This window comes from Octopus sinensis, linkage group LG4, assembly GCF_006345805.1.
Source record: "Octopus sinensis linkage group LG4, ASM634580v1, whole genome shotgun sequence".
Lineage (NCBI taxonomy): Eukaryota > Metazoa > Mollusca > Cephalopoda > Octopoda > Octopodidae > Octopus > Octopus sinensis.
This window is the reverse complement of record NC_043000.1, coordinates 155,663,425-155,673,741: the sequence shown is the minus strand read 5'-3', so window position 1 is coordinate 155,673,741 and position 10,317 is coordinate 155,663,425.

Here is a 10,317-nt window from a genome sequence, read left to right as displayed (position 1 = left end):
ATTAAGTTAGAGACTTCATTTCATTTTTTTTTTCTTCTTTTCTCCCGCCGAAAATTGTATTTTCCGCCATATTTCGTAGTCTCGTTATGTCTGTCATACTGTTATATTACTGTGAAATTTCTTCTTCTTTTTCTTTCTTTTCTTTTTTTTTTTTTCATTTAAGAAAACACAAAACAAAAAAAAAATTAATGAAAATCGATGGCGACTAAATATGTGTAAAATGGAATAATAATAATAATAAAAATAAGAATATAATAATGATAGAAAGAATGATAATAATAATAATAGATAAGAAGAAGAAGAAGAAGAAGAAGAAGAAGAAGAAGAGAAGAAGAAGAAGAAGAGAAGAAAGAAGAAGATGATGATTGAAGAAGAAGAAGAGAAGAAGAAGAAGAAGAAGAAGAAGAAGAGACGAAGGAAGAGAAAAAGAAGAAGAAGAAGAAGAAGAAGATCCCGGTGCAAACCTTGTTTAAGCAACAACGGGCAAGATTTTAATTAGAAAGACATTTTGGAATTTAGCTACTACAAATATTTTAAATTTTTACTCTGCTTTTCTTGTATTTGTTTAAAAATTCTTAAACGATGGCATCCATTAATGAAGAATAATTCCTATTTACTTCTTACGAAGGAATATAGGAATTTATAATGCTGGCACGTGTTGCTCTTTTTTGCTGTAAAACTCAAAGTCAGTCTTATTTAGCACACATATATTCAAAGGTGTTCTTACCGTGTCATTCTGCCAATTGTTTTCATACATTTTCTAAGATTACTTTAACCAACATACCCTTCACTTTTCGAAAAGGTAAGATGCCATTTATGGGAGATTTCGCTTCTGTTTCGATCGAATTAAGCGACCGTGTAGAGGCTCCTTCGCTTGTTTTTTTTTCTTTTTTAATAAGACGTAAATAACGGGAGTAAATTTAAAAGCCTCATATTTTTGCTCTGTCTTTAATTAACAGTTTACTCTACAGTACAATCTAGTTTTTATGAAATGAAATGATTTGGCTAGAATCGTTTTCTTCTTTGTTGGAAAGAAAACTTGAACCGATCACATGGCCACAGTCAAATGAATGAAACAAGTAAAAGAGTAAAAGAGTAAGCAAAAGTCAACTTAAAGGACGGACGAACGTTCTTTGTTATTTTTTTTTGAGAATAACAAAATAAATAGCAGTCACTTACAGGGCACAAATAATGATGAAAGACACGGTATCGCGAACATTAGTAACAACACCAGTTATCCGAGGGACAGAATTTGGTCTAGGAGACATCCATCATCGCTTTGACTTTAAGAGAACCCCCCACCCCAAAAAAAAAAGAAAGCCAAAGCAAGTATTGTTGCTGAAGAAATTCCATGCTGACTAAAATATATCTAATTTTGGCACGAGATTAGCAATTCTGAAGCAAGCGGATGTCGATTACACCGACTACCGTGCTCAACTGGTACTTATTTTAACGATACCAAGAGAATTAAAAGCAAAGTCAACCTCAGCAGCGCTTGAACTAAAAAGTTTAAAAAGCCTGAAGAAATGATGCAAAATATTCTATCCGGTGCAGTAATGACTCAGTCAGTTCGTTGCTTTTTCCTAACTAAAATATTAAAATAAAACGTTGATACACTCTGTATCTTCTCGAGGATTACAGTAAGAGTGCACGTGTCTGGGGGAAAAAAATTACACGGTAATTTAATGAACAAGCAGTTCAGTTGATTAAGCAACGACGGAGATCAACTTTCTGTCTAAGAACATTGAATCTCCACGAGGCTTCGGCGGAATGGGAGGGGCAAACCCTGCTGTATTCTTTCACCACAGCTTTCTCTCACTCTTTCTTCCTGTTTCTGTTGTACCAGTATTTCAAAGGGGCCAGCCTTGTCACACACTGTGTCACGCTGAATCTCCCCGAGAACTACGTTAAGGGTAGAGTGCTCAGCCACTTGCACGTTAGCTTCACGTGCAGGGTGGAACCCATGCCATCGTAACCGACGGAGTGCCACGATATATATATTTATTTTATCTAGTTTCAGCTCACGAGCTGTGGCCATGCTGGGGCACCGCCATATATATATATTTGTATGTCCATTGTGTAGGCATTGTGCATATTTGTTTGTGACTGTGCGGGGTTACCGACTTCGAGAACCATTAATGTGCATACAAGCGTTTTAGAATAACCGGGAAGCAAGAATGTGAAATGAAAGTGCATGTTACTTCTAATAACCGATGAGGCTGGCGATGATGACAAAACGATGATGACAAGAAAGACGCTCACGATGATGATGATGATGATGGCGGTGGTGATGATTGTGTTGGTGGCGGTGAAGATTCTGATTATGGTAGCAGCAACGACGATGACGACGATGGCGATGACTATGATGATGATGAGGGTGACTATGACGATGGTGATGATGGTGACGACGGCGATATGATGATGGGGAAAATGATTCTGATGAAGATGGTGATGATGAGGAAGAGGACGGTGATGACGCGACGACGACGACGACGATGGTGGTGAGGATGATGATGATGGTGATGATGATGATGATGGTAATAACTTGAGATGGAGAGCGATGGATGTGGTGGTACAAGAGATTCATGTGAACTCAAAAGATAATCCTCTCTAAGATAACACGAATGGAACTCAAGCGAATTGATATAGATGCTGGGATTAATCTACTTTGAGAATAAATACTTGCGATTGTTCTAGTTTCCAGCGTAATTAATCAATAACGCTTCCTTGCCTAGTAGTAGTAGTGGTGGTGGTGGTAGTAGTAGTAGTAGTAGTAGTAGTAGTAGTAGTAGTAGTAGTGGTAGTAGTAGTAGTAGTAGTAGTAGTAGTAGTAGTAGTAGTAGTAGTAGTAGTAGTAATAATAGTAGTAGTAGTAGTAGTAGTAACAGCAGCAGCAGCAGTAGTAGTGATGGTGGTGGTGGTGGTAGTAGTAACAGCATCAGCAGCAGTAGTAATGGTGGTAGTGGTAGTAGTAGTAGTGGTAGTAGTAGTAGTAGTAGTAGTAGTAGTAGTAGTAACAGCAGCAGCAGTAGTAGTGGTAGTGGTGGTGGTAGTAGTAGTAGTAGAAGTAGTAGTAGCGACAGGAGCGGCAGTAGTAGTAGTAGTAATAGTAGTAGTATTAATAGTAGTAGTAGTAGTAGTAGTAGTAGTAGAGTAGTAGTAGTAGTAGTAGTAGTAGTAGTTGAAATTGTGGCAACTGTAACAATTCTGGTGCATACTGCTGCTGCTGCTGTTCCCAATGATAATAGTGATGCAGATGTTGCTATTGTTGCTGTTGATGATGATGATGATGACGACGACGACGATGATGACGGCGATGAGAGTGATAGTGACTGAAAAACTGGTTATGATGGATGTTAAGGATCATGATGTTGTTGGTGTTCGGGGTGTTGATGACGACAACACAAAGAAGAATTAGTAAAAAGAAAAGGAAAGAAAAGATAAAAAAGATTAATAAATAAAGAGGAAAAAAAAAATTTAAGAAATCGCAGCGGAGATGAATAATGAAAAAGAAGGAAAAAAAAATCGGAGTCTGCAGTTCACACGCACGCACGCACACGCACACACACACACACCACACACACACACACACACACACATCAACGTCAATCCTGCTAAAAATCTATTCCGTCACATTATGTTGGAAAGAAGTTCATCGAAATGGAATTTGAAGAGAACAAAGAACAAAGAAGGGAGGGTGAGAGATGGGGAGGAGAGAGAGAGAGAGAGAGAGAGAGAGAGAGAGAGGAGAGAGGGAAAATGAAAGTGGTTTGTGAAGTGAAAGAAAACCAAAATAATCTATCACCCGTTCCCTTTGTTTTAATCCATATCTGTCTGTCTATCTATCTAACTATCTATTCTATTCTATTATATTCTATTTTATAGATACTTAAGTACAAGTTGGCAGTAAGAAACAGTAGGGAAAATACAAGTACTCAATGTATATGATAGAGTGTAATTATTCTGTTCGGCTGAAGCCATATAACTTTATTCGGTTCAACGTGTGAAGCCTTCCACAAACGACAATTTAAAATGGCCGATAAAATACGAACAGATATCTATGTGAAGCAGTGGGATAAAACAAACATAGACATTTCCTTTTGGTTAAACTGAGAATCACGTTAAATCCAATAACCACACTAATAATTTTCGAAATGTGTTAAAAATGCATTTAATTCCTTAAATTTTCTAGCAACCACATAAGCCAATACGATTTTGAAGGAAATGTTCGGAGTAAACCATTACTAGATAAATGGAAGCACTCTGTCGGTTACGACGACGAGGGTTCCGGTTGATCCGATCAACGGAACAGCCTGCTCGTGAAATTAACGTGTAAGTGGCTGAGCACTCCACAGACACGTTTAACCTTAACGTAGTTCTCGGGGATATTCAGCGTGACACAGAGAGTGACAAGGCCGGCCCTTTGAAATACAGGTACAACAGAAACAGGAAGTAAGAGTGAGAGAAAGTTGTGGTGAAAGAGTACAACAGGGATCACCACCATCCCCTGCCGGAGCCTCGTGGAGCTTTTAGGTGTTTTCGCTCAATAAACACTCACAACGCCCGGTCTGGGAATCGAAACCGCGATCCTATGACCGCGAGTCCGCTGCCCTAACCACTGGGCCATTGCGCCTCCACACTAGATAAAACAATGCATTCAAATGAGAAAAGCAACCCCTATTACATACAAGTAAATAACGAGACAAAAGGTTCAGTCATACCGTTATAGAAAACTGTATTGAACCCCTTAACTTACGGAAGTCGTATTTAATACTCGAGAATTACGATAATAACTTTATAGAGAAGCCTAAATGAAAGCTAATTAATCTCCTGAAAAGCGAATGAGCTCAATCAGTAATATTTAAACTGATTTGGTAATTAAAAGAACTGAGCAAATTACGAACTTAACATAATGGAAATAGTATCGAAGACAAGTCAACTATAGATTCAACCAGTTCGATACTGTGGAAATCTACCAATTCACCTGTAACAGTCTTCTGTAAACTGAGAGTATAATCTTTATATATAAAAGAGAGGTTGTGTGCTGTCTGTCTCATACGATTTAGATTCCTAACTACTCCCACATTTTGCGGTGCAGTTTAACCAAAACCGGGTATCTTATAGTCGTGATTCATATACCCTTCTGGGTATTAGCGCGCGTCTACGATGAGTCTACGATTTAAAAAAAAGATTACCATCATTTTTTCCATTTTAGTGCATTTTTTTCGCTATTATATAAGGGAAGTAACTCTCTAAAAATGTCTACGATGAGTCAACGATTTAAAAAAAAAATTACCATCACTTTTTTTCCCATTTTTAATGCATTTTTTTGCTATTTTTTGGCTATAACTCTCTAAAAATGCTTATATAGTTATTTCCCTTACAAACCCGAGCGACGCCGGGCGTTACTGCTAGTAAAATATAAAGATTTAAATATTCCATTACTCAGTGTAATAGATACATAATAGTTACGAAGCGAGAGGAAAAAACACTCATGTCTTCTCCTTTCCTAACAACATAAATATAAAACTACAACCAAAATGTCAAGCAGTGTTGTATTCACTGTCATCTGGTATTCTATGGCGTACCTTATAAATCAAAGTTATTGTTTCACTACTTCATAGGATAGTTAAAATACAGTAACGACAAAATATAACAAGATATAAAATGAAAACACAAACACATCTGAAAATGAACAATGTGCATATATTCCACATTCAAGCGTCGTACTTTATGCTGCCTAGATACCTCACACCAAGTCTGTACTTAGTTCTATGAGATAAAACCGCAAAAAACATCCTCCAATGTGGTTATCTTTATATATAAAAGTGAAGTTGTGTGTCTGTCTCCTACGATTTAGATTCCTAACTACTCCCACATTTTGCGGTGCAGTTTAACCAAAACCGGGTATTTTATAATCGTGATTCATATCGAGCCTGTCTGGGTATTAGCGCGCGTCTACGATGAGTCTACGATTTTAAAAACAATTTACCATAATTTTTTTTCATTTTAATGCATTTTTTTCGCTATTATATAAGGGAAGTAACTCTCTAAAAATGTCTACGATGAGTCAACGATTTAAAAAAAAATTTACCATAATTTCTTTTCCATTTTTAATGCATTTTTTTGCTATTTTTAGGCTATAACTCTCTAAAAATGCTTATTTAAACCCGAGCAACGCCGGGCGATACTGCTAGTACCAAATAAATTAATCTTTATAAGCGTCGGCATTTGTCCGTTTGTCTTTATACAATTTCGCTGGAAACCCAGATGCAACCCACCTTTTGGAGTAAAACAAGAATGATTCAAATAAACGTGTGTAAAGAGAGTGGCTGTTGAAATTGATAAGTTAGGCAGGAGAGTTAGTGTGAGGCACTAAAACGTTGCCAGTTGCTCACGTCACTGAGATTTTATATCTTGTTCAGTTTTTCTTTAATCTCTGTCTCCCACACAATTTATTGTTTTATATCTAAATTTCTTTATATTTTAAAAGTATTCAGATTTTATGCTTTATAAACCGAGCAGCTAAATTTTATAATATTTGAATATATTTCGAATTTATAAAAATTTATATTTCCACAGAGTGTAATGCGTGAATGTTTTAGAAAAGAAAAAAAAAATTAAGTTGGTTATTTTTTTAAAGGTATGATTTTTCGAAATAAGACATTTTGATAATGGCATTGTCTATACATGTTCAATAAAATATAGTTGTCTCCAGTATGATTGTAGATACTGGTAGAGCACTTTTAGAACATTAGGTTTATCAATTTGTGTCGCAAGATTTCCTAGTGACATATAGAACTAACGGGACACTTAGACAGATCACAGAGGCTACACACATAGCAGTAGACAGACCGAACCTCAATAGAAAACACGAATAGGACTGTAACACACACTACCACACTACACATATGACTAAAGACAGATGAGAAGAGAAGAGAGAGAAAAATCGTAAATAATACATAGATACATACAGGGTAATATACGCACAATAGACATATATGCACTTACCTGTGATACATATAAGAAATACAGAATGATAAAAAATAATACATAAATAAATAAATAGATAAATAAATAAATATATTTGTCAAGAACTTGTGATAAATAAAAGAAATATAGATAAAATATATAAATAAATAAATTTCTATAAAGGGCACGGATACAAACAACCCTACGAAGCGAACTCATGCACACACGCAAGAAATTTCACGGACGGCCACAAGAATATCAACAACACGAATAATAACGACAGCAGTAGCGGTGGCGACTACGATGGCAATAACTACACCAACAACAACTACCACGATGGCAACACCGTGGGCGAACACACAAACACAGAGAGATAGAGGAACTGTACCAAATTTTCGGGTGTTAGGTCAGCAGCAGCACAAAGGGGTGAGAAGTTGGGGTTGAGGGGAAGGTCATACTGCTGCTAAGGACAATGACACACACACAAACATACACACACAAACACCGACGCAAACGCATGCGCCCATAAGGATGCACATCTTGGAAGAACAGAATGGCGTAAGCGGAACAAGAGCACACACGAAAACGAAAAATGTCGCTGAAGAGGTCACAGATGTGTGACGAAAGATTTTCGGACAATGGACATGAGGTAAATAAATAAAAAATAGAACAGTAATAAACGAATGAAGAACAAATATATAGTGCAGCTGTTTATTTGTCAAAAAAAAAAGCAAACATAAAAATGACCATCCTGAAATACAACAATACTTTTAGAACATTTAAATGTAAAATAGGGAAAAGATAAATTATCGTCTATGTTTTGAAACCGTGTACTAAATTCTTGAGTTTTACATAGAAAATTTTAATTACTATTCATATCTGGGACGAGGTATTTGTTTGATTAATATGTTATGGTCTCAGTTCCATGACGGCATGCAAGCACGTGTGACATTGGGTGGTGATCAATCTGATTACTTCAACGTTCAAGTCGGTGTTAAACAAAGCTGTGTGTCCTGGTTCCTGTCCTCTTCAATGTGGCTGTGACCTTACTATCTCGCTACGACCTCAACCCCAAAGATAGCATTTCAATTCGATATCGACATTTCGATCAAACAAAATTCAACGAACTTAAAACAAAATTATCACCATAATCGTCGTCGTCGTCGTTGTCCTCGACGTTTTTGGCATCGTCATCGTCATTCTGTTCTCGTAGTTGTTGGTCCTCTTGTTGTTATTATTATTCTCATCATCATCACCCTCCTCCTCCTCCTCCTCATCATCATTATTATTATTATTATTATTATTATTATTATTATTATTATTATTATTATTATTATATATTTTATTATTATTATCATTATTATTATTATTATTATTATTATTATTAATGTATTTAAGAAACTTTTATGCTTCCAGGTATTCTGCATGATATCGACTTGTGTCAACTGAGTTTGCCTAAAACGCTGCTAATGTATCCAACTTTATGGAAGAGACCGCACCCGCCAATAAATTCCGCCAAGGTTGACTTTGCCTTTCATCCTTTCAGGGACGATAAGATAATTACCAGTTGAAAACTGGGGTCGATGTAATTGACTCATTACCTCCCCTAAAATTGCTGCCCTTGTGGCAAAGTTTGAAATTATTATAACTATTATTATTATTATTATTATTATTATTATCATTATTATTATTATTATCATCATCATCATCATTATTATTATTATTATTATTATTATTAAGGCGAAGAGCTGGCAGAAGCGTTAGCAGGCTGGGTGAAATGCTTAGCGTAATTTCGTCTGCCGCTACGTTCTGAGTTCAAATTCCGCCGAGGCCGACTTCACCTTTCATTCTTTCGGGGTTGATAAATTAAGTACTAGTGAAACACTGGGTTCGATGTAATCGACTAACACCCTCCCCCAAATTTCAGGCTTTGTGCCTATAGTAGAAAGGATTATTATTATTATTACTATTATTATTATCGGGCTAAAGACTTAGCAGCATTTCATCCGTTTTTCCGTCCTGAGCTCAAATTCCGATGAGGTCGACTTTGCCTTCATCCTTCGGGGTCGATAAAATGTGTACCAGTTGTGTACTGGGGTCAATGTAATCGACGTACCTTTTTCCCTCGAAATTTCAGTTCTTGTACCTACAGTAGAAAGTATTATTATTATTATTATTATTATTATTATTATTAGTAGTAGTAGTAGTAGTAGTAGTAGTAGTAGTGGCCGCAGCAGCAATAGTATATGATATATATAAATATTCTCCCTCTCTCTCCCCCTCTTCTCCTCTCTCTCTTTCTATTATATACATATATATATATATATATATATATACTATATATATATATATATATATATATATATATATATATATATATATGTATTGTATGTATGTATGTATGTATGTATGTATGTATGTTTGTTTGTATGTATACGAAAGATCGAAAGAGGATTTCTGAAACAAGCAATAGGAGGTAACGCCCATTTGAAAATTTTCCAGTGTCGAATTCCCCATTTGCATTGAATTGACCGTTTTGATTTTACCCCCCACCCCTCACCCAAATACCTTATACAGAACACACTACCAACTGCAAGTGAAATTATACGATGTAACTGATACGATGATAACAGATAAACCACACCCTGCAATCGACAACTAAAACACGGATATATAGATTTATTGTTCACGTACTTGGATGTTCTATTAAACCCTAAGGTAAGCTAAACGCAACTTCCTGAAGCAAAAACATGACAACGTTTCTTCTGCCTCGTTGATATTAGTTGCAAGAAGGGAATTTCAAATGCATTGGTTGCTGTAACGGAAGAACTCGTGTAACACACAAACCAGAATACATACATACATACAAGGAACACCCTGGAACAATTAGAAACATATTGTTTACTCCCTTGCACATGGATTTATTATGCAAGCAAGCATACACGCACGTAGATATGTATGTATGTATGTATGTATGTATGTATGAATGTATGTATGTACGTATGTATGTATGTATGTATGTATGTATGTATGTGTGTGTGAGTGTGTGTATGTATGTATGAATGTATGTATGTATGTATGTATGTGTGTACGTATGTGTGTGTATGTATGTATGCATGTGTGTATGTATGTATGAATGTATGAATGTATGTATGTATGTATGTATGTATGTATGTATGTATGTATGAATGTGTGTATGTATGTATGTATGTATGTGTATGTATGTATATGTGTATGTATGTGTGTATGTATGTATGTATGTATGTATGAATGTATGTATGTATGAATGTATGTATGTATGTATGTATGTATGAATGTATGTATGTATCTATGCATGCATGTACG